At 41.7% G+C, this 24,603-nt stretch overlaps 1 protein-coding gene across 2 annotated transcripts in view; it reads right to left on the reverse strand.

Moving 5' to 3' along the window:
* The window catches only part of LOC124555739 (neurogenic locus protein delta), a 1,375,052-nt gene that overhangs the window by 525,203 nt on the left and 825,246 nt on the right, over positions 1–24,603 (reverse strand). The gene's annotated exons all lie outside the window — the stretch shown is intronic.

Consider the following 24,603-nt stretch of genomic DNA (forward strand, 5'->3'; position numbering starts at 1 on the left):
CAAGCGAAAACCAAAAACAAATTGAGTATTAGTTACATAAGCATTTGGTGTTAAGCAGTCATCTACGTTTGAATCTGGCTTGAGTGCAATAACATAATCATTTCGATATTCCGTAATTGGTTTCATTTTCATTAAATGTAAAGACAAAAGGGACCGATGGCCTTTGTAGTCTGGTCCCTTCAACCCCCACAACCCAACCAACCAACCGTAAAGCCAAAATATAAAAACAATTTTTGTATCAGTTATATAAAATGGAGTGTTAAGCAATCTTATGCAGAATGTTGAATGGTGTAAAGAGCGTTACGGTGACAACAGCCCAGTGGATGACACACATCGCGAAAGCAGAAAGGCCTGAGCAAGTGGGAGGTAGGCGGAGAGGGGGACAAGATTGGGGAAGAGAGGACAGACCACACGAACTGAAAAGTCACTCACACCCTGGGGTGCGTTTTGACGCAGGACGTATGGTGGCTGCGGAGGCAGCTGACGTCATAAGCCAATGCGAAGTGCTCGCAACTAAAGTTACACTGACGTGGGTCGCCTGTAGAAAGAGACTCGTACAATTCTGATTAAAATGGTAGGAGATAGACGCTGTCAGACCACCACAATTATATCAGTCTACAGTCCTCATCGCTAATAACAGGCTAGTTAGATGTTTTCAAGGCCGTTTTAAAACATGCCATAGTCACCAATGTAGAGCTGGTCTCTTCTCACGTAGGTATTGCAGCCAAATACATTTACGAAACAAGCAGAAAATTTGTTCTTGAGGAGTAAACCTCCACATCTGGCACTCATTTTTACCACTGTCGGAAGCTAAACCACCCTGAAAACAAAATTTGGTATAAAACAAGAAAAGAAGACTCAGAAAACAGCGCAAGTAAAAAGATCTGAAGGGACAAGAGAAGAAGAAATTCAAGAAAGAAGTGCCAAGATGCAAGAAACCAAAACCTCAACAAAATGAAGACATTTAGACAAAAAAGGGGGATCATCTTCCATAAAAACACTTGACATACGGTTAGAGCTCTGTCACACAACCTTAAGGAGTCACAACTGTAATAGCAGATACCTGTAGAATGCATCCACAATCACAGGATGCTTAGTACACTAACAGCAGAGGTTGGTCTCCAAACATGAGGTACTTTAGAAGCAAAATCCACGTATCTTCTTCTACCACAGTACCATAGGATCTGATCACTATGCCGTCCATGTCTGAACACTGATTATGACCACGATTTCGAGAATCTGCAGTGTACTTGTGACACAATACGATACGTCCGCTTGCGTTTGAGCAGCTGTCATACCACTGCTAGCAGTAGCAGTAGTGAGGAAGGGTTTACAGGGTTTTCAATTGGTTCGACACTTTGAATCAATTTCAAATCTACCTTGACCAGCCATTACTTTAATATATAGGGATTGTAGTCATCTGTCATTTTTTTCCACTGACCTGTCAGTCGTGTGGTAAATATGTAATTCTGTCAAGCGGATGGCTGCTGCGAGTGACTGTGCAATGCAGTATAATGTTATAATTGTTAAAAAATATTACATTAATGGAGTGAGCGAGAAATGTGGACTTGGTCCAGTCATTTTAATGACGTCGTGGAACGAACGACGTTATTTCACTCTGTAAAATCGTTGAAATTTACAATTTATGCTGAACATTTGTGCATAATTTATTGATCAGGAACAAGTTGCCACTACCTCTCATGCCCATGTTGGTTAAATACTGACGACAAAATCATCAACAAACAGCCGGACTCGAACCAGCTAAATCCGTGTCGGACACGTTCACGTTAAAGCGGTTTTGCGATTTCGGTCGCTGTTGCACGTGTATTAGCGGCAACGCTATGCGTAATATAGACGGCGGCCTCCTGTGTGCTATGAGTCACTGAGGTGGGGCTCCAATAAAACACTGAACTTGGCTACACCATGGGCGCGCACCGTTGCTCTCTAGTAGGCCGCATTCCTGAATGTACTTGTACTGAGTCGCCAACCATCTGCTTGCTTATCCTAGATGGCTGTTGGCCCTTATTTATAGCGTGCGCCGGAACGGTTGTCTGTTTCGTGTCAGATTCGCGCCTGATGCAGAATATGTGAGGAATATTTGTATCAACGTCTGCATTTTTCTTACTGTCTGTAGCCGAACTATAATTTCTGTCTTCGGAAGTACCTGATGAGTATTAGTGTAACGAGTCATCGTAAAAGAGATAATAAAATGAAATAGCACTACATTATCCACTCCTATAGAAAAACGTCAAATCAAAGTTATTTTAAATTCAGCATCCCCTGAGTCGAAAGGATGTTCATCACAACTGTGCATTTAACGGTCCTTCCCCCCCCCCCCCCGTCCTTACCATCACACCCTCCCCGCCCGTCGTCACCATTCTCACCCAACAAATTGCAACCACCATTTGTTCTTCACTTTTTATCCTTCTCTGAGTTTGCAACTGGTTTCGTCCATGCTGACAAGGGAACCTCCCCATCGCACCCTCCTCAGATTTAGTTATAAGTTGGCACAGTGGATAGGCCTTGAAAAACTGAACACAGATCAATTGAGAAAACAGGAAGAAGTTGTGTGGAACTGAGAAAAAATAAGCAAAATATACAAACTGAGTAGTTCATGGCAGGATAGGTAACATCAAGGACACTGGGACTGCACGAGGTCCATGGTCTCGTGGTAACGTGAGCAGCTGCGGAACGAAAGGTCCTTGGTTCACATCTTCCCTCGAGAGAAAATTTTAATTTTTTATTTCCAGTTTATGTGACAAACTCTTATGTTTTCATCACTTTTTTGGGAGTAATTATCACATCCACAAGAAAACCTAAATCGGGCAAGGTAGAAGAGTCTTTTTACCCATTCGCCAAGTGTACAAGTTAGGTCGGTCGACAACATATTCCTGTCATGTGACGCACATGCCGTCACCAGTGTCGTATAGAATATATCAGATGTGTTTTCCTGTGGAGGAATCGGTTGACCTATGACCTTGCGATCAAATGTTTTCCGTTCCCATTGGAGAGGCACGTCCTTTCGTCTACTAATCGCACGGTTTGATGCGGTCGCAAAACACAGACACTAAACTTATTACAGTGAACAGAGACGTCAATGAACGAACGGACAGATAATAACTATGCAAAAATAAAGAAAGTAAAATTTTCACTTGTGGGAAGACTTAAGCCAAGGACCTCTGACCTCTTCACCTGCAGCTGCTCCCGCTACCACGAGACCACGGCGCTCCTGAACCCACCAACTCCGTGATGTTGCATATGTGACCCATGGACTACTCAGTTTGCATATTTTGCTTATTTTTTCACAGTTCCACACAACTTCTTCCTGTTTTCTCAATTGATCTGTGTTCGGTTTATCAAGGCCTATCCACTGTGCCAAGTTATAACTAAATCTGAGGGGGGTGCGATGGGGAGGTTCCCTTGTGAGTACCGCTACGTTTTATCTCTAGTCAGCCATTTCAGCCAGGGAGTGTCTGTTGTTTTAAAAACGTGGAAAATCCATCACACATTATGTCAACACAGTGTCTTCCAGGATAAACCAAGACATGTGGGAAAACATTCACTATTAATTTGATACCGAATATTCCACATGGACCCGTGTTTATGTGCGACTTTATTTGCGATTCTGAATTAAGTAATGCTCGCATGAGGTAATACTAGACAAGTTCTGAAGATTATTGCGTAGGCCTACATTTTATGTTGCCTGCCTCGTTTGCATGCTAGAACAGTGTATGCAAGTCAGGATATTCATCGAGCGTTTGTTCAGAGTCGTCTTTTATTGTCTGAATTTTCTCGCCTACATATGATTTGCGTCATCGTTTCAATAGCAGGCGGGTAAAACGCCGCTTTCTATTGTCTGTCACTCACTGTTATTCTCTAGTTACACGCCCAAGCCATTTGAAATATATTATGATCCGAAGATAGGTATAAATATTAACTCATAGTTGAGTCAGTGCTGTAAGTTCATCCGCACTTCTGGACATTACGTCATTGTCGTTCATTTTATTCTCCATTTAAAAAAAAAATAATAATTTGCCGTCAGGTGTTGCAGTAATGCAGAATGTCAGAGGATCATCTTTCACTACACTGTGACTTATTCAGTTGTAAAGTCACCAGCTCATTAAGTGTATGAACCAGGATCATCTGCAGTTGCGTCTTTTTGGCGTTAATTAAGGAGGGGGTGGAACAGTGTAAAATAATTTTACTTTACGTGAATGTTGCGCTTCAATTCAATTCTGTTTAAACGTAAACTTTTATTCACACAATTATTTTAAAGGCTTGTTTAGCTGAAACAGGTGCTAAAGGAATGATCATCTGTCGTAGGAGAAATCGTCACTTTCTTGGTAGTCTCACAGGACATTTCTGTCGGAAAGTTTCTTGACGTCACACGAAGGAGATGATATAAAACGTGTTGCTATTAAGATGTTCAGTCCCAGCGCTGGTTTCATACGGCTCCCCATGCTACTTTCTCCTGTGAAAGTTTCTTAATTTCTGTATAACAACAGCAACCTACACCCACTACCACCCCACACCACCCCACACTTCCTTAGGACGTGTCGCATCATCCTGTTCCTTATCTTAGTCAAGTTGTCACACGAATCTCTTTTTCCTTCCAGTTCGATTCAGTGCCTCTTCACTAGTAAGTCGATTTGCCCATCCAATCTTCAGCGTTCTTCGGTAACACCATATTTCAAAAGCTTCTGCTCACTTCTTCTCAGAATATTTATCGTCCGTGTTTCACTTCCGTACAAGGCTACACTCAAGACAGTTACTTTCAGAAAAGGCGTCGCAACACATTTACAGGATTCTTCGGTTTCTGTTCGGCTTGTTAACTGACTGAAAGTTCACGGGTGTACTGACCACTGTACACAATGAACCGGCAGTAAAACTTACATTCGTATTCTTTATCTGTAAAATTTTCTTACTCAGCAATACTTTTCTGATATTATGTATGGATTTATATTTTATTGATTTCGACGATCTTCATATATTTAGCTGAGTTAAGATTAAAACTCGTTTACTACTTTAATGTCTTAATTCCCAGTCTATTAAAATTCACTTACTACTTTTGATGTCTTATTTCCTTCTCTAATTCCCTGGTAGTCACTGGCTTTAAGTCGCCTACCCTCCCTTTCATTTATTTTACTTTCCTTCAAGTTCATCTTTTAACCTCATTTCAGGACACCATCCACTCATTCAACTGATCGTCCAAGTCCACTGATGTCTTTGACGGAATAACTATGTCACTGGCAAACTTCAAAATTTTTGTATTTTCTTGCTGAAATTTAATTTCTTTCCTTCTTTCTCCTTGATATAGTTTACTGCTTTCCTTATATACAGATTGAATAACCTAGGGTACAGGTTAAAACCTTGTCTAACTTCCTTCTTAACCACTGCTTCCCTTTCATGTCCTTGACCTTCCTATAACTGCAGTCCTGGTTATGAAACAATGCGCATAATAATCGAAAGCATCCAAGATTTCTGAATTGAATCATAATCTCTGAATTTATCAGTAGTTTAATGTGAGGCCATGGCTGTAATCGACTTGAAAACTAACCTGTTCGCACAACCACTCACAATGTAAAACTACTATTTTTTGTGCTTTTCGAAGGTACTTGGTTACATTTGAAATATCTTAATTCGTGTATCTACAGTGCTCCCCATGGAAGTCATATTCTTCTGTAAAGATATTTCCGGTAATGAAGGTATGTACTATCATGCTAAAAAGTATAAGAAAAACCAGAATTACGTTTCGCCTGTTTTGTACGCAACCAACATAACTGTCTCGCAGGTCGTTTGACGATATTTTCCAGCAACTTTTTCACCTGTAACTGACTACGAAGGATCTTAAATACGATTTCATTAAAAAGTAACGAAGTGTGGATATGTTTAATCTTGAAATGACATGGCGTTAAATTTTGTGTTGGACGGGGAACCGTACACAGCACCTAACAGATTGTTAACTACGCACACCCATATGTTGGATATCAAAATTACACCGGTTTATTTGACCAGCATCGTGGTGTGCATAGGTTTGAGTAGTAAATAATTTGACGCAAAGTTCATGTCTGACAGGGTGTCGACCACGCACTTATGCAGCGTGGTTATAATTAAAATTCCGCAACTTGAGAGCCCCCCCCCCCCCCCCCCCCCCCCCACGAAAAATGAGTGATCGCAGTGCAATGAAACTTTGTGGAGACGTTTATAAGGACATGCGGAAGAGAAATAAAGCCTAAACCATTGAAGAAACACATTTTAATTTCCACATGAGAGGGCAGGATTCGTTAATTGCGTCGGCTTATTGCCTGATCACATCTGGACTTTGCGGACGACTAGAAGCTTGCAGCACTAAGACTATGTTACATAGATTAAACAGGACCCCACTCAACAAGAGAAACTATGAAAAAGAAAAGAATACAGTCATACAAATAGCTAGGAGCAATGGGTACATGTAGTATACAGGCTCAATCAAAAAATAAAAACTCAAATACAAAACAAACACAACACATTCAGAATACAAGATAACTCACAAGCTGCAAACTTACGAACACACTCAACCAACACACACAATGAAAACATCACAGAGAAAAGAACCAGATGGTACACTACGACTTACACACATAAATTAACACACAGAGTTGTCAACATAGTAAAGAGCCTGGGTTTCCATATACTATACAAGACTGGGCAAACTCTCCAATTACACCTAAACCAACCAATCACCAAGAGGGATAAATTCCAGGTATCAGGAATATACAAAGTTGAATGTCAAAGCTGTGATGCAGTATACAAAGCCAGAACATGCAGGAATTTTAAAACACGGTACAATGAACATATCAGGTGTTGGAAGTACCAAACAAACCATCCCACATCTGCAGAACATTTAAAACACTATAACCACCATCATACAAACATGGAACAAGAAATGAAAATAATGAGAATAAACAACCATGGCAAATACCTTATACAGATGCAAGAAAACTTCCACACTCAGAAAGCCATCGCTGAAAACAAACCTGTAATAAATTAACAAACACACATCAGTACAGGCTCCCTACTACACTTAATAAAAGAAACGATAAGATCAAAAATAGTCCCTCTCACGCAAGCAACAACAAAAAAAAGGAAAAGCTTACCAAATTAAATAATAATTCACACCAAAACACACACACACACACACACACACACACACGCACACACACGCATGCATACACAAACAGATCACAGATACTTCAAAGATCACTATCGAAAGTTGTCAGTAACGTTCGATCTATGGCAAGAACATCCAACAGTCGGAAACACAAACTAAACACTGCATCAAAACATGTGTTCTGTTCCTAGTGCTGTGAAACGTGGAAAAAAACACGAAATAGTAATTGTAAGAAGAGGAACAGCACCAAAAGTGGGACAGAAACCTAATATGTAGAAAATCCTCCACGCAACCTGTAAGTATAATGTAAAATATTACTACTTCATAGCAAAAACCAGCCACTAGAACTGTTTATAACTTATAGGTACATTGCCCCAAAATGTAAACTAAATAGTATAAATATGTACATATTTCAGGCCGCGGAAGATGCCTTGCAGAGAATAAAGGCGAAACGCGTAAACTGTGTTTCATTCAATTGTAGTCAGACGGTCCAAAAAGGAAAAGTTATCAATATACCGTGATATGACACGCAACTGAGGAAGACAGGACTACAAAGAAACGTTCGAGCATCAGTATCAACCATTAGAACACAAAGTCTTACGTTTACGTTGTAAATGAAATGTAGAATCATATGCGTCTGTTCTTAATTGCAAAAAGTGGCACACTTGATATTTGTCAATTACAGCGCCATGTGCCACTAACAGAAAACACTATTTTGAGAAAATCGTACATATTTTTTGGCTTGAAATCCGAATGTGCAATAAAAATTGGGATTCCCATTTGAAAATAAAAAGTTGACACAGCCCACGCTATAGTGGTAGCTAGGAGGTGGCCAGTTGTACTTCAGACAGATGTCCCGTTTACTGATATTAACTTCTAACCTACAACAGTTTTTCGTGCGATGCGTCGTTTCCGAGATATTTAGTTGTCTCAAGTTGAAACAGACCCCCTGTATACGTGCGGGTTTAGCTCCCAGTCGCCACTGAATTTTTCGTTATGTTATTTACTGTTCAAAAATACGCATATCTCGTTACCGATAAAAAAAAAAAAAAACAATACTTAACGTCTGTACGTGGCTAGAAAATGACGGCGATAGGTGCTAGTTCCGAATCCCGGTAAGTCAAAACTTTTTCGTGTCGCCATTTCTGATTTAGATATTTCACTACTGATGAAAATTTTCGAGACCTAACATATGAGTATGCTTTGTGAAGAATAGTTTAGATGCCGGGTACGTATCCCTGTGCAACACAAACCTCAATACCACGTAATTTCAAGTTTCAGCATGTGCACACTTTGTTATTTGTGAATGAAACCATCTCTCGTGGTTAATAAACAGGAACTAAAATTTTCGTCACATACAGGGAGGGGTTGGTCAGATACATGGAAACAGCACCATGCCTAATACCGTGCAGGAAACCCTTCGCCACTCAAAAGAGCTTCCAATCGTCTCGTAATGGATAACTACACTCACTGTACGTCTTTCAAGGGAATCTTATACTATTTTTCCTGTAAAATAGTGAAAACTTTGGGTAATGACGATGGAGGTGGATAGCGATCATGTACCTTTCTCTACAAATTAGACCACAAAGGCTCAATAGTTCTGAGACCTGGTTGATCAGGGGATATGGGACAATTTATCATTGTGTTCACAAAACCAATCCTGGACGATGTGAGTTGTGTGATGAGCTGTCCTGTGACCTTGAAATGCAGCATCACAATTGAGGAGCAAGTATTGTACCATAGGATGGACATGATCAGCCAAGGTGGCCGCATAATCCTTGTGAGTACTGCAGCCTTGCAGAAGAACCATGGGGCCACGAATCACCACGATATGATTGCCCAAATCATCACAGAGTCCCCGCCATGTTTCAATCTTTGTGCGTAAACTCTGCCACAAATTGAAAATGCTGTGAATTAAGACTCATCCTACGAAATGACTGCCTTCCACTGTTCTACAGTACAAGTGTTATGACTTCAGCGCCACGCTTTCCTGTTAGGGGCGTTTGCATCAAAGATGCGTGGTTTTGGAATTGCAGCCCGCACTACAACGCCCTGCTGATGGAGTTCCCTTTGTGTTATTTTGGTGCTGATTGTATTCATGAGTGCGATATTCAGTTCTGCTGCGACTGTTACAGCTGTTGTCTTATTATTTTTCGTCACAGTCCTCTTCAATGACTGTCCGTCACGATTACTAAAGACACACTTTCCTCCGCGTTATGACCTGGCGGATGATGTTTTTCCGGTTTCTCTGTATGTAGTGTTTAATATGGCGCCTATTCAAACACAAAACACTTCGGTTTTCTTGCTTCCGGGAGCAGCCCTCACACGAGCACCGAAAGTCTGCCCAGATTCCAATTTCCTTAGCTCCGACGTAAGTAATCGCAACTACAGGCAACATGGTTGTGACCATAACTGACACAGTGCAACGTGTTGAGGACGATGCACAGGTGAAGCTCGTGGCGAAAAACAACAGCGTAATCTGCTGTCTTGGACCACGTCTGCATTTCTTTTCAAGAATGCATTTCTCGCGGCCTTTCCATATTATTGTCCAATATATGTAATTTCAAGATGAAACTTGCTCTATGGAATGATCTTTTATTATCATAAATCCTCTCCAATAACGTGTTTCCTGGTTTTTTCTTTGTCGAGGTATTAATTTGCATCTGGATTGGTAGCCATAGAGTTATGATCTGTAACATTTTCTTGTAGTACCTATACTATGTAGCAAAGTGGCTGTACCGAAAAAACATTAAAGACAAATCAAGCGGAACGCAATTCAGGTCATTCGGATACTTTTGAACATGACGTAAAAGTGACTGCTTTTGTCGTGTGACTGGTTCAGCTTGTACATTAGCTATCAAACTAAATCAAGTTTATATGAAATTGTTTTCGCGCCACATAATACAGGGTGGCGGGTAATTAAGTACAGCAATGTAATTTACTATGCTGTCCGTCCTGTAGCTGATAGTAACTATTACTTGTGTGTTACTTTGACTTGAAATAACGTGAATAGTAAAATAACCATTGCTGCTATGAAACATTATGTATCTCAAAACGAAATATTTATAGTTAGGCGACCTTTTTTTCATTTTATTTCCTTTGAAGATGCCTCTTGCAATTAGGTACAACGTGTCTGGTTAGGAATAAAATTAAAAGTCACTTCCAAAAGTCAGGTTTTGTTATTTTCAAAAGAAGTAGCATTGTGGTAGAGGAAGAGTGGCTGCACATATGAAAAATATATATTATCCTGAGTTGGATGAAATGCAAGTATCAAGAGTATTTCATGCAAAAGATGTTGTTTGAGAGTTAGGGGCCATTTAAGATCAACATGATGTAGCGTAATAAATTGTCTGTGGCCAAAGATACACAAAACAAGATAGAAAAGATAAGGGTCAACGTCTCATCGACATGAAGGTCATCAGAGGCAAGGCATTAGATCAACTGGGAGAGGGATAACGAAAGAATTGGTGGTATTCTTGTTGATCCTCGTTTGCATCTGAGGTGATTTAAGGAGACCACAGGAAATATACGTAAGAAAGGGCGAACGAATACAGTTTCAGTGTCTTGGCCACCAAACTACCTCGCTCAGGATACAAGTGCGAATCTGGTGTTTCAAAAACACAGTCAGTTGTTAGGTGATTGCATAGATATTACAATCAATACTGGCGGACTCAGTTGGAGTTAGTTATGCTACTGTACATGAACAGGGCAATGTACTGACACGTCATTCGTGAAACGTTAACTGTCAACTTTCCCATCACAAAATAAACGGCGACGTCTGGGGATATAAAACAGAATTAGCTACGCGAGTTAGTGTGTAAGGAAGTATTCAGTTGCTTTATAATTCGAGAACTATTTACGACGATGAGTATCGAGGCGTATCATTTTCAGGAGCAGAGCATCAATGCCAGGCTTCTAAACAATTTAATTTAGCATGAAAATTTTTGTGCTAATCTCTCTCCATGATTGCATGAGGCTTAAATCGACTTATCGTAGTTCTACAACTCTTCTTAACTTGTTAAATATGCTTTCGTCGCTAACGTTCATAATACATTATATATTTCTTCTTCGCAGTATATTTCACAACTAGAGTTTTTGCATTGATACATGAGCTGTCTGTAGCTGATACTTCCATATCTCGTGACGTCAATTGACTGGTGAACTCCAGATGATTCTGCCGCATCGTTCCACTGTACGAGCGCAGTGCTAGCCGCCGTATGACACGTGATACAACTACACGCTGTTTTAATCGTTTCCTTAACCGGTACTATAGCGGAGTTGATACTCTTCTAGTGTAAGACATAGCGTACAACGGACGTGTATGACCAAAGAAATTCACTGACCTCTGGAGGTTTATGGCCAAGGATGTGGATTGCAGAGACCGGAGTATTAACCTGCCGTGTGCTGCCGCCACCTTTAAGAATGGTGAGGTGCATTTCAACTCAGTCAGTTGTGGCATATAGGGTAGAATGTTTTCCTACTGTTACTAGTTTCCGTAGATTACAACAGGTATATATAGTGAAGCACTAAATGAACTTGCAATATAATTACAATAAAATTTTGCACAGAACTTGTGATAATTCAGTAGCAATGTTTCTTTACAATATGACTATAACGGAGTTTTGTTTCAGAAGTCCAGTAACAATGCAACAAACAAGCTTATATTTTTTTGCGTATTTATGTAATCCTCATAAGAAAATGAACCGAACATCCAGCTACAAGTGTACCATAGTTTCCTTACACAACGGTAGGCTAAATCAAGGACGGTTTTTTGACAACCCAGCGCTCACATTCGCCACGTGTGTCATATTAAAGTAAGTCTACTCGATGTACAAAAAAGTTTGATCTATACATCTTTTGTAAATAACAGTATTATTTTTCGTTCATCGCAAAACCTAAAATACAGGCCTGTCACCTTTTTTTATTATCTGAGCGATATGTCAGCAATGGAAATTCTTCCGGGTTTGGCCATTGTTGAGAATAATTGATTACTACAGTTAAAATTAGCAGTTTCATCCGAAACTGATCGTACTTATAGCTAACCCGATCCATTGCAGTCATAGATGATAATATCGAGGAAGTGCACAATGTGGCAATGCACAATCAGAAAATAAATGTACGAATTGCTGGCTCCGAGGGTGTATCATAAAAAGGAGAACGACACATTGCATACGGAAGAAGTGACGATGAGAAAGCTTTTTGCACGTTTTCGCGGGTTTGAAAAGAATCCAATCAACTTTGTGATTCTATTTATAACTGCGAATGAAATACGAGTTCACGACTTTACAGTCAAGAAATGAAACTGTGATCGAAGCAGTGCGTACAGGTGAGTGGGGCGAAAATAGAAAAATCTAATATTATAAACAAAGAAATGGCAGCCTCAGTCGTAAGAGGTTTGAAATAATTTATTACAGCAAATCGATTTCATTCACAGTGTGACCATCTTCAGCGCAAATATTAAAGTCTTCAAGACTCTTGTAACAGAAGCACATATGACAACTTCAGCATGGCGTCAATGTAGAACCCGGAGGAGGTTCGAGTTCTCCCTCGAGCATGGGTGTGTGTGTTTGTCCTTAGGTTAATTTAGGTTAAGTAGTGTGTAAGCTTAGGGACTGCTGACCTTAGCAGTTAAGTCCCATAAGATTTCACACACATTTGAACATTTTTTTTTCAATGTAGAAGAACATAGCGGCTAACGAACATTTTTTTTATGTTTATGATACTAATACTGCGGTTGGCGTAGTTTAAGTGAGATACAATGGGGATTTGTACTTTTGATTAACTTCGAAAAGATAGAACAAAAACTGGATAAAAATAATAAATGAAAAGCACAAGTTTTCTTTTGTTCTATAATATTAGTTTTATTGTTAACCGGTTCTCGGCTTACAAGGCCATCTTCAGACATTTACTGAGTCTGTAAACTGGATAAAAATAATAAATGAAAAGCACCAGTTTGCTTTTGTTCTACAATATTACTTTTATTGTTAACCGGTTTTCGGCTCACGGCTTTTCGGCTCCACAGTAAATGTCTGAAGATGGCCTTGTAAGCCGAAAACAACAATAAAACTAATATTATAGAACAAAAGAAAACTGGTGCTTTTCATTAAGTATAATGTTGTTCTACGAAGAACCGACGGAAAGTTCTGTTAACATGGATAAAAACACGTTAGAAGTGGTCTGGTTTTCAAAAGAAGAAAAAGACATCTCCCATCACGGCGATATACACACCCAAAAAGATGCTACGGCGGTAGGTAAACTGGGAGACCTGAGTACAGAATTGTCGAATCACTATGTTTGTATCGTCGCACAAACTGCATTGAACTAAAAGGGGACCGCGTCGAAAAATAAGTGTCTTTTACATTAAAAACTTACACTCGCACCGCCATAGCCTCAGAAATTATCACCGCCAATTATAACTGCACTCTGCGCCCTCTGGTGAGCTTCTAGTGTAACAATATCTCCACCTCGTTTACTAAAGCAGCGTATCAGTCGCGAAGACCGTAAGGCGTCGGCGAAAGAAGTAAGTGGTTTTATAGCGGGCAAGACGACGGTAGCGGGCAGCGGCGGCATGTGGGTCGGCGAGCTGTGGGAACGCGCCGGGTCTCGACCGCGGACCTGGCTCGGCTGACCGGATGTCTGAGGCGGTGACGTCAGAGGCGCCCAAGGCCCCGGCGGCCGGCGGGAATCCCTGGCCGGCGCCCGGCCTGCGACGGCTCCCACGCCAGACCGCCGCCGCCACCACGCCGCCTCTTCCGCATTCAGGGGCGCCGTCTCCACCAATATGTTGGCAACGCGACATTAGCATATGCCATTGCAACCTCATTATTTAATCAAAAGTGGACCGTTTCCGGAGTTACATTTCGTTGATCGTGCCTCGCTCTTATTTCTCCATCACGGTATTTCTCCGAGTCGTGTTACAACGGTGAAGACGTTAAAATGATCTCTGACTATTATTCTGGAAAAGTGGTGGCTCGACAGTTTTGTAGTTATTGGTTCGGTTGTGTATACAGGTATAGGGTTATTCATTTTTATTTATTTATTTTTATTTATTTACGTCCTGAATCTCTGTTGGACAAAATGACATTGCATTAAGATACTGTTACATTGATTGTATACATTACATTTATAAATTGTTACATTTTTATATTGCTATATTGTTACATTACATTTTTATATTGTTACAACCAAAATTAACTTATTTTTCAAGATACTGTGTTACTGAGTAAAAACAGTTTTCCAAGAGATATGATGTTACAGATTTTTTAAAGCTATGGATTTTGTTTATGGCCTTTAGGTTACTTGGCAGATTATTAAACAAATGTGAACCTGAGTGATATACACCCTTCTTGCGCAGTGTGGTATAACAATGATGTCTGTGTATGTCACTATTTGCCCTTGTATGGTGTTCATGTATAGATTTATTTTGAATAAATACATTTCCATTTTTTAGCATGCTTTTTTTTAAGAACATTACAACTTCTAGTATATAGATACATGGTAGGGGTAGAATCCCCAGTTCTTTAAAGAATGGTTTGCATGATTTTCGACTGTTGGCATTTTTCATTTACCTCACAATCTTTTTTTGTTTCCGGAATGTTGCTATGCTATGAGGAGAATTTCCCCAGAATATGATGCCATATCTCAATAGGGAGTGTATGCAAGCGTAATACACTGCTCTAACTGTTTCAGGACTTGTGTTGTTCCATATAATCCTCATCGCATAAGTAATTTTGGGTAGTTTAGAATTTAATGAAGTGATGTGGGAATTACATTTAAGATTGTCTTGTAAGTAGATGCCAAGCAATTTTGTTTCAGTGACACTGTTAATTCTTTGGTTTTCCATTGACATGTTTGGTTTTAATGGGTTTTTGTTTGTTGTGTATGGAAGTGTAAGACGACTGTTTTTTGAGGGTTTATCAGTAATTTATTCCTCATAAACCACTGTGAGACATTTTCACTTGTGACTTTAGCATTTAAACTTAGAGCCATTTCATTTTCATCTTCAATTAATATGCTTGTGTCATCTGCAAATAGCACTGGTTCAGAGTGTTGAACGTGTAGGGGGAAGTCGTTTATGAAAATTAGGAAGAGAAAGGGACCTAAAATTGAGCCTTGTGGTACACCGTGGGTTAATGTGGAAGGTTTCGATTGATAAGCTTGGAGTTCGTTTTTTCCCATGTGTTTTACCTCTGTTATCTGAGAGCGATTTTCTAGGTAGGATTTCAGCCACTCGTGTGGCAGGCCTCTTACACCATACCACTCTAACTTTCTCAGGAGAATTTCATGGTCTATTAGATCAAATGCTTTTGTTAAATCCAGGAAAATCCCCGAAACATTTTTGTGACTATCCACTGAATTTAAAATACGATTTATGAGGCTAAAAGTGGCTGTTTCAGTACTGCACTGAGGCCTGAAGCCATGCTGACATCCTGAAATCATATTTTTTTTTGTTAAAGAAATCAGTTAGTTGTAGCAGAACGAGTTTTTCAATGATTTTTGAAAAACCTGATAGGAGTGACACAGGCATATAGTTGACCATCTGCTGACGATCGCCCTTTTTGTAAAGGGCTACAACTTTTGCTGTTTTTAACTGTTGTGGGAAAATACCACTTGATAGTGAAGAATTGCATATATCTAGCAGTGGTTCGAGTATCTGTTCAGCTGATACTTTTATAATATAGTCTGGCACATCGTCGACTCCGGCTGAATATTTATTTTTTAATGACTTTATGCTGTTTAACAGTTCTTCTCTACTTATTGGTCGGAGGAACATGGATGTATTTGTTACACTATTTCCAGAAATTTCCTGTAATATTTTGTTTGATGTTTTTTCCATTTGTTCCTTCGCTAACTCACGAGCAATATTGGTGTAGTAACAATTGAAGTGGTTAGCAATTAATTTTGGATCGGTGATCTTGCTGCCCGCCTGTGACAATACAATATTTTTGTGTGTTTCCACCTTTCCAGTAAGTCTGTGCCGTATTCCACATTGTCTTAGCTTTGTTTGATGATTCCATAATAAGTTTGTCATTTTCCCTTAATTTTGCTTCCCTTATTACACGACTCAGAGTTAACTTGTATTTTTTGAAGTAGTGAGCAAATTCAGGGCTGCTATCTGTTTTTGATAGTGCAAAAAGTTTTCTTTTTCTTCTACATGATACTTTGATCCCTGATGTAATCCAAGTTTTGGGTTTGCTGGAGCCTTTACAAATTATTTTCTTTTTTGGAAATGCAATTTCGAAACAATGTCTGTAAATTTCCATGAAATTATCCAGCTTTTCATCTGTGTTGTAACTGTTGTAGATTTTATTCCACGAGTGGGTATTTAGCATATGTTTTTGAAGTGCTCAATATTTTGCATGCTGAATTTTCTCTTGTAGATAACACTTCCATTCCTAGACAAATCAACACTTCCGTATACGGCAAGTAGCTGTGCATTGTGGTCACTGTAGCCGGTATTAAAGTTTTCTGAGGTGTGCATGTCAGTGTTTACAAAGATCGGACCAATAAGTGTAGCATAATTTTTGTTACGTGTGTAGGGGAGTTTATTTTAGTGCACAGGTTATATTCTTGAATAATATTAAGGAATTTTTCTCTTTGGTGGCTGTGTGTTAAGAGGTCAATATTAAAATCGCCACACAGAACTATAGTTTTGCAAGTATTTTTAAGTTTCCCTAGAGCAAGGTCAAGTTTTTTAAAGAAAATGTTTACATTGCTATTGGGTGATCTGTAAACACACATTATTATAGTTTTTCCTGATGTTATTTCAATAGCTGAGGCTTCAAAGTATTTTTCGCTTCCTAAGTGATTTACACAGTCTATTATCTTTTAGTCTATGTTTTCTTTTACATAAATGCAGTTTCCTCCAAGCTTTGATATTGATCTGCAAAAGTAGTTTGCCAGAGTGAAACCGGTTATGTATGAATACTGTAAATGGTCCTTCTCTAGCCAGTGCTCACAAAAACATAAAACTGATACCTCCTTCCACTCATCCCTAAGAAGTACATTTATTTCATCAAGTTTGTTTGGTAGGAACTGTACATTTTGGTGAACGACTTTTAAAGTATATGTATAAGTTTGTTCTGTAACACATTCCCCTGTGGCACCTTCAGCTACTCTAAAAAACTTCTACCTGTCCCTTCGGGTGTGTTTCTTCCCAGCCATTTATCTAATGTGTTTTGGCCCATTTTTGTATCTTTAGCAAGGAAGAGACGATCTATATAATCGTGTATTATATGAGCATATTTGCTGCGGGGTAAAGTGTGTAGAGATATACTCTACTGGCCATAAAAATTGCTACACCAACAAGAAATGCATATGATAAACGGGTATTCATTGGACAAATATATTATACTAGAACTGACATGTGATTACATTTTCACGCAGTTTGGGTGCGTAGATCCCGAGAAATCAGTACCCAAAACTACCACCTCTGGCCGTAATAACGGCCTTGATACACCTGGGCATTGAGTCAAACAGAGCTTGGATGGCGTGTACAGGTACAGCTGCCCATGTAACTTCAACAGGATACCACGGTTCATCAAGAGTAGTGACTGGAGTATTGTGACGAGCCAGTTGCTGGGCCACCATTGACCAGACGTTTTCAATTGGTGAGAGATCTGGAGAATGTGCTGACCAGGACAGCAGTCGAACATTTTCTGTATCCAGAAAAGCCCTACAGGACCTGCAACATGCGGTCGTGCATAATCCTGCTGAAATGTAGGGTTTCGCAGGGATCGAATGAAAGGTAGAACCACGGGTCGCAACACATCTGAAATGTTCAAAGTGCCGTCAATGCGAACAAGAGGTGACCGAGACGTGTAACCAATGGCACCCAATACCATCACTCAGGGTGATACGCCAGTATGGCGATAACGAATACACGCTTCCAATGTGCGTTCACCGCGATGTCGCCAAACACGGATGTGACATCATAATGCTGTAAACAGAACCTGGATTCATCCGAAAAAATGACGTTTTGCCATTCGTGTACCCAGGTTCGTCGCTGAGTCCGTCATCGCAGGCGCTCCTGTCTGTGATGCAGCGTCGAGGGTAACCGTAGCCACGGTCTCCGAGCTGATAGTCCATGCTGCTCCAAACGTCGTCGAACTGTTCGTGCAGATGGTTGTTGTCTTGCAAACGTCCCCATCTGTTGACTCAAGGATCGAGACGTGGCGGCACGATCCGTTACAGCCATGCGGATAAGATGCCTGTCATCTCGACTGCTAGTGATACGAGGCCTTTGGGATCCAGCACGGCGTTCCGTATTACCCTCCTGAACCCACCGATTCCATATTCTGCTAACAGTCATTGGATCTCAACCAACGCGAGCAGCAACGTCGGATTACGATAAACCGCAATCGCGATAGGCTACAATCCGACCTTTATCAAAGTCGGAAACGTGATGGGGCACATTTCTCCTCCTTACAAGATGCATCACAACAACGTTTCACCAGTTAACGCCGGTCAACTGCTGTTTGTGTATGAGAAATCGGTTGGAAACTTTCCTCATGTCAGCACGTTGTAGGTGTCGCCACCGGCGCCAGCCTTGTGTGAAGGCTCTGAAAAGCTAATTATTTGCATATCACAGCATATTCTTCCTGTCGGTAAAATTTCGCGTCTGTAGCAGGTCATCTTCGTGGTGTAGCGATTTTAATGGTCAGTAGTGTACTTGGCGTTTTGTAATTTGTATTAATGGCTTTTTGAGGTCGAAGAGCGGACCTAGAAAACAAAGTTTCGACACTGGACATACGTTCCTAAATGTAACGTTTGAGTCTAAAGTAAGTTTGAAGATCGGATCACTTTCCAAACACCCGTTTCACTGTAACCACAGAGCATAGACAATGAACTCTGACCAGTGTGCTTTAGCAGGGGCAATATTTCGAATTCTCGTCGTCAGGTTCTCTTCTACGTGACGAAGAACGTCCTCTTCAAAGTAGAATGTGCAGCGCATCCTTTGAGTACCATAGTCAACCCCCGTAATTCTGGACGGAGAATTTCTCGCAGCCGTTGTTGTAGTCGAAGGAAGATGGTACGAGATGTCGCAATTAGTACAGGGACTGACGACGGCAACCTCTTCTCAGTTTTTTACGCGATCTTCAAACATATTATAGGTGCAAACTGTGCATTTCAGAACATGAGTTTCTTATCAAAATTGTATCTACTTAGTTCCCTCTACAACCCAGAGAAGCCTCTGACAGAAATTGTGAAATACCCTGTATTTACAGTTGCAGCACCCTCTGATGTGACTTGTGGAGAAGGAACGTCTCGAATCATTAAAGTCCCTATTATTACGAAAGTAATAAGAGGTCTCTCATTTTATTTGTAGGCGTTTATACTGAAAGTGGTAAATGCCAAGACAGTAAATATTTTGCAAATTAATTGAGAAGCATTGGGTCTGGCTGTATTTTGGTAAAGCGAGTGGCTGGAAACCAAAAGGTAACGAGATAGAATTTCAGTCGGATCATGGAATACTTCAGTCCACCTTTTACCTAGACTATACCTCTCTGTGATGGGAAGATTCCCCAGGAAACGACACGTGGCTCGGATTCCAGGTTAAATTGTACGTCTCCTTTTGAGTGGTAGGATTAATGGGGTAGGTTACGTACAAGCAAGCTGCCGAGGTGGCGACCACTTGCAAGAGCTGTACGAGGCCACTGAGGCGCACGGAGTTGTGAAGTATGTGAAGTAAAAGTATTTGCACAGGGAACCTGAAAAGCTATGAAAGTAGTAAAATATGGCAAGAGAAAAATGGGCAAATGTCAGAATATAAATCAAAAGATTTGCTGGTCGATTCCCAATCCTTTGTTAGGATTGCTGTTATTCTGGTAGCCATGTCTGATAATTGTTCATACAAAAGAGAAAATAAGTTGCATCTTCGTTCAGTTAAACAAAAACTGTATCCCCACATATAACCGGGTTGGCGCGTGTCTTTACAAGTAGGAGAAAGTAGAAAGCGTTCCACGTTCTGTACGAACATATCTAGTAAAGTACTGTCGAATCAAAAGCTATCAAACTGATAAGTGATGTATTTTCAACTGGTTCACATGCCACTGGAACTGAACTTTTTCATGATTGATACAACAGAAATTTTCGTCAGTGAGATTCACCGAGAGAGCATACATCCATGCACTGTCCAGTGACATTAATGCAACCACCTGTCAAATGTCTAAATAATCACCTTCTGCAGCGCAGACCACAGCGGGACGTTCACGAAGAACGTCATTGAGGTTCTGGAAGGTACTGCCGGGATGTGGAGCCATGCCGACTCCACTGTCGTGGAGAGATGCGCTTCGTTACTCGTCTGAGGATTCATGGCGCAAACAGCCCGATCGATGTGTTCCCATAGATTCCCGAATGAGTTAAAATCCGGGGTTTGGTGGCCAGGGGAGTACAATAAAATCATCCTGGTGCTCTTTGAGCCACGCACTTACACTGCGAGCTGTGACACGTTGCATTGTCCTGCTGGTAGATAACATCGTGCCGAGATAGCAGGGACACCATGTAGGGGTGCACATGGTCCCCAAGGATAGAAGAATAATTGTGTTGATCCATTGTGTGGTGCAGAATGACGAGATCACCCAGGGAATCTACATCTACATTTATACTCCGCAAGCCACCCAACGGTGCGTGGCGGAGGTCACTTTACGTGCCACTGTCATTGCCTGCCTTTCCTGTTCCAGTCGCGTATGGTTCGCGGGAAGAACGACTGCCGGAAAGCCTCCGTGCGCGCTCGAATCTCTCTAATTTTACATTCGTGATCTCCTCGGGAGGTATAAGTAGGGGGAAGCAATATATTTCATACCTCATCCAGAAATGCACCCTCTCCAAACCTGGACAGCAAGCTACACCGCGATGCAGAGCGCCTCTCTTGCAGAGTCTGCCACTTGAGTTTGCTAAACATCTCCGTAACGCTATCACGCTTACCAAATAACCCTGTGACGAAACACGCCGCTCTTCTTTGGATTTTCTTATCTCCTCTGTCAGCCCGACCTGGTACGGATCCCACACTGATGAGAGATACTAAAGTATAGGTCGAACGAGTGTTTTGTAAGCCACCTCCTTTGTTGATGGACTACATTTTCTAAGGACTCTCCTTAGAGCCGCGAGAACAAAAATGGTTCAAATGGCTCTGAGCACTATGGGACTCAACTGCTGAGGTCATTAGTCCCCTAGAACTTACAACTAGTTAAACCTAACTAACCTAAGGACATCACAAACATCCATGCCCGAGGCAGGATTCGAACCTGCGACCGTAGCGGTCTTGCGGTTCCAGACTGCAGCGCCTTTAACCGCACGGCCACTTCGGCCGGCGCCGCGAGAACATTCCCCAGACCATAACCTCCCCTTCTCTGGCTTGGACTTTTACGACAACTCCTGCAGGGTATTTGCTTTCAGATGTTTCACGCCGTACCTGCCAACGTCCATCTGTCCGAAACGCGATTAATCTGAGAAGGCCACCTGTCGCCACTCAGTGGACGTGCAGTTACAATACTGGCGCGCAAATTCCAGCCTTCGTCGCAGATGACCAGCAGTCAGCATGAGTGCATGAGCCAGGAGACTGCAGCGGAGGTCCATATGCAGCAATATTCGCTGAACGATGAGTTCCTTCCAGAATGAGATTTTCACTCTGCAGCGGAGTGTGCGCTGATATTAAAACTGTGTGCCGGACGAGTCTCGGTCCGGCACACAGTTTTAATCTGCCAGGAAGTTTCATATCAGCGCACACTCCGCTGCAGAGTGAAAATCTCATCCTGGAAACATCCCCCAGGCTGTGACTAAGCCATGCCTCCGTAATATCCTTTCTTCCAGGTGTGCTAGTTCTGCAAGGTTCGCAGAAGAGCATCTGTGAAGTTTGGAAGGTAGGAGACGAGATGATGGCAGAAGTAAAGCTGTGAGGACGGGGCGTGAGTCGTGCCTGGGTAGCTCAGTTGGTAGAGCACTTGCCCGCGAAAGGCAAAGGTACCGAATTCTAGTCTCGGTCCGGCACACAGTTTTAATCTGCCAAGAAGATGATTTCCTTCGTTCATCTGGGTCGTCAGTTGCTCAACAACTGCTTCACCCCTACACATCTCTGCAGCCGCCGTTCACTCCCGTTATTAGAAAGAAAGATCAAATGGTTCAAATGGCTCTGCGCACTATGGGACTTAACATCTATGGTCATCAGTCCCCTAGAACTACTTAAACCTAACTAACATAAGGACATCACACACATCCACGCCCGAGGCAGGATTCGAACTTGCGACCGTAGCAGCCGCGCGGCTCCGGACTGAGCGCCTAGAACCGCTAAAAGAAAGATCCCTTATCATTTAGCTACAATATAGCAGGTCAGCAACTGGAAGCAGTTAATTCCATAAATTATCTGGGAGTACGCATTAGGAGTGATTTAAAATGGAATGATCATATAAAGATGATCGTCGGTAAAGCAGATGCCAGACTGAGATTCATTGGAAGAATCCTAAGGAAATGCAATCCGAAAACAAAGGAAGTAGGATACAGTACGCTTGTTCGCCCACTGCTTAAAGACTGCTCAGCAGTATGGGACCCGTACCAGATAGGGTTGACAGAAGAGATAGAGAAGATCCAACGGAGAGCAGCGCGCTTCGTTACAGGATCATTTAGTAATCGCGATAGCGTTACGGAGATGATAGATAAACTCCAGTGGAAGACTCTGCAGGAGGGACACTCAGCAGCTCGGTACGGGCTTTTGTTGAAGTTTCGAGAACATACCTTCACCGAGGAGTCAAGCAGTATATTGCTCCCTCCCTCGTATATCTCGCGAAGAGACCATGAGGATAAAATCAGAGAGATTAGAGCCCACACAGAGGCATAGCGATAACCCTTCTTTCCACGAACAATACGAGACTGGAATAGAAGGGAGAACCGATAGAGGTACTCAAGGTACCCTCCGCCACACACCGTCAGGTTGCTTGCGGAGTATGGATGTAGATGTAGATGTAGATGTAGATCTGCGGTCTGTCTTGCACCACAGTTGCCTCGACACCGCTTCTGGATAGCATAGTTTTGCCACGCACAGTTAACTACGGCAGGGCGCGAATTGTTAAGTAATTTAGCCCTTTCAGAAATGGTTCAACCCTGAGCCCAAAAGCCAAAGAACATGCCCTGTTGGACGTAGTTTAATCGCTCCGTTTCCACCTTAAGAGAAAGGCTGCACTGTTTTCCACATACCCCGATATGTTGTGTACACCGTCCACTGCTAGTGTTGCCACATGCCTTTCATAAGTGGTTAATACACTTTGGCATCGAACATAGGGGATGCTCCCGTTAATGTAACTGGACCGTGTATACAGTCATACGTTCCGGTCAACAGTGAAGAGGCTAGTCTGCCGACAGGTGGGTAACTACAGTCCTGTTGTCCTGTTGTTCCTAGGGTCTTTCCCCCGTCCACCTACGCCTTCTATGATAACATATTCAACTCACGAGGTAGATCTCGCTCTTGTTTATGCTGTCTTCACATGGTACAAATGGCTCTGAGCCCTATGGGATTTAACATCTGAGGTCATCAGTCCCCTAGGACTTAGAACTACTTAAACCTAACCTAAGGACATCACACACATCCATGTGCGAGGCAGGATTCGAACCTGCGACCGTAGCTGTCGCGCGTTTCCAGACTGAAGCGCCTAGAACCGCTCGGCCACCACGGCTGGCTATGCTGTCCAATGCCCTTTCTAATACCACATCGTCACCTTAACATTGGCGTAATAATGTTATTTACGCCGTCTCTCTGCAAATCGCGTTGATGCTGTGTGTATGTATTTATGTCCAGTTTCTCGTGTGTTTTGTTTGTGAGATATATGGGAAAGATTACACGCAGAAAGCAGATGTACCAGACTGTACGTTAGTAATTCGGCTCGCGGATTCGGCCCAGGACGATCTGAGGTACGTGTGCTGGACGCTAATCTACAGATTACGTTTTACGAGCAGGCCAGCGAAGTAGCTGCTCCAAGTTCTCTATCATACGACGAAATGGAGGAAGGAGCATCCAGTAAAATCGAAAAATTCCATTTGTACAGACTGCTAATAGACAATTGGAAGATTAGTTTTTAACGTACCGTCAACATCGACGTTATTTGAGGCGCAGCAATAGCTCGTGTCAGACAAGCCGGTGTGTGTGAGGAATAGTCAGCCATGGACTTGTCAAAAAGTTCTACACAGCATTAGCTTATGGTGAGTTATGGAGACACAGGAAATCTACATGAGGATGTCCTAAAGCAAAATTTAAGATCGCTACCCCGGAATGCTAATTCATTGGATCAACGATTGCACAATAACGCTTCTCATCTCCGCTTTACGGTTAAGATGAGACACTGAAATTTCTCTGCCGTAGAGCAGAAACCGCGGAACCCTGGACCCAGACTAATGATGGCAACAGAAAAATTAAATTTGTATTATTAACTGATCATTTCTGTTACGCAACGGCGCCACGATCAGAA

The sequence above is a fragment of the Schistocerca americana genome, chromosome X (assembly GCF_021461395.2).
Source record: "Schistocerca americana isolate TAMUIC-IGC-003095 chromosome X, iqSchAmer2.1, whole genome shotgun sequence".
NCBI lineage: Eukaryota > Metazoa > Arthropoda > Insecta > Orthoptera > Acrididae > Schistocerca > Schistocerca americana.